This window comes from Cygnus olor, chromosome 5, assembly GCF_009769625.2.
Source record: "Cygnus olor isolate bCygOlo1 chromosome 5, bCygOlo1.pri.v2, whole genome shotgun sequence".
NCBI classification, from domain to species: Eukaryota; Metazoa; Chordata; class Aves; order Anseriformes; family Anatidae; genus Cygnus; species Cygnus olor.
This window is the reverse complement of record NC_049173.1, coordinates 46350649-46352330: the sequence shown is the minus strand read 5'-3', so window position 1 is coordinate 46352330 and position 1682 is coordinate 46350649.

Genomic DNA, 1682 nt, shown 5'->3' with positions numbered 1-1682 from the left:
ACATGGGTTTAACGCGGTCCTGCCGCTGTGGGTCCAGCAGCCACGATTGCACACGACAGGATTTTTCTCACCATCAGCAGTACGGACAGGTCGCACACCACTCAACACAGCTGGCACCCTACAAAGGACGGGGACCCAGGCGTGGCAGGGTGCCCTGCAGACAGCCTCACCTCCCCAGCACCTTTTCTCCCCCTGGGGTCCCCCCCAGACGTGCCCGCCGTGTCCACCCCGTGGTGGATCTGTTTGAGGAAGGCATGTAGCCAGGGCAGACAGGAGCCAGCGCCTGACTCACGTCTATCTAAACAAGGCTCCTCACCTCCGCGGGACACCGGCACACCCACCCATAAAGCCGTATCTATCTCTGCCGCTCAGCAAATCCTCGTTAAGGCGCTCGCAAATTTTCAGCACGAAGGCCATTACGTGAGGGCGACACGTTGCAGACCTCCGGAGGGCTGGGGGAGCGCTTTTTTGGGAGGCGTTTTGGGGAAGGTGGCATGCAGCAGGGCTGGTGATGGGTGCCCAAGCGTGAATTCTGCGCGTATGGGCGCTGCTGGGTGGGGAATAGTTCAGAGAGAGCGGCCTTTTCACAGGGACTGGAGAAAATGGACTTTCACCTCCCATCCTTGTGGGAAAGACGTTTGGGCTGGAAAGCGGTGGGGGCCTGCCAGGCTGAGGGGAGGCTCGGTGGTGTATTTGGGGGTCGTGATGGCACATTGTGAGGGTCTGTACGCCTCAGTGCCATCGTGTCCCCCCTTAGTGCCATTGTGTCCCCTCTCAGAGCCATCAAACCCCCCTTTAGAGCCATCATGTCCCCTCACGTCCCCCTTTAGAGCCATTGTGTCCCCTCTCAGAGCCATCACGTCCCCCTCAGAGCCATCACGTCCCCCTCAGAGCCATCGTGTCCCCCAGAGCCATCGTGTCCCCCTCAGAGCCATGTCCCCCCTCAGTGCCACCACGTCCCCCCTCAGGGTGCCACCACAGCGAGGCGCAGCACCAAGAGCCACCTCCACCTACCCCGTGCAGCACGCCCACACCCCGCCCCACCCCAAAACGGGGGGACTAATTTTAAAAAACACACCAAAACACCCTAAAACCACTTTAAATTCAGCCTTTAATGCTCAGCAGGTAACGTCCCTTTGGCAGTTCGGGGGGGGGGGACACAGCCCCCCCCCCCCCCCCGCCGCCTACGTGCGCCCCGCCACTGCCCTCATGGCCCGGCCCCGCGGAGCGTACCAAGGGCCGGCCGGGAGGGGAGACGGGGGGGACCGGGGGGCGTCCGGGGAGTTTGTAGGGGATAACTGAGGGGCCGGGGGGGGCCGGGGGCTCCCGGCGGGCCGCGGAGGGGCCGCTCGGCAGGCGAGGCGGGCGAGGAGCGGCGGATGAGCGGGGAAGGGGCGGGGTGAGCGGGGCGGGCGGGCCGGCGGGGCCGAATGGTTCCTCCCCGCCTCACGGACGTGCAGAAGCGAACGCGCTGTCACCGGGGGGGGGGGGGGGGGAGTAGGTAACGAGGGAGCGAGGAGCCGCGAGGGGGGGGGCAGGCGGATCCCTATTGGCCGCCGCGCCTCGGGGGCGTGTCCCGGCGGCGGGCGGGCGGCGCGACGATTGGCTGCGGCGGGGAAAGGGGCGGGGCGAGGGGCCGCGGCGCGCGGCGTGGGCCGGGCCGGGGGCAGAAGGGAGAAGTT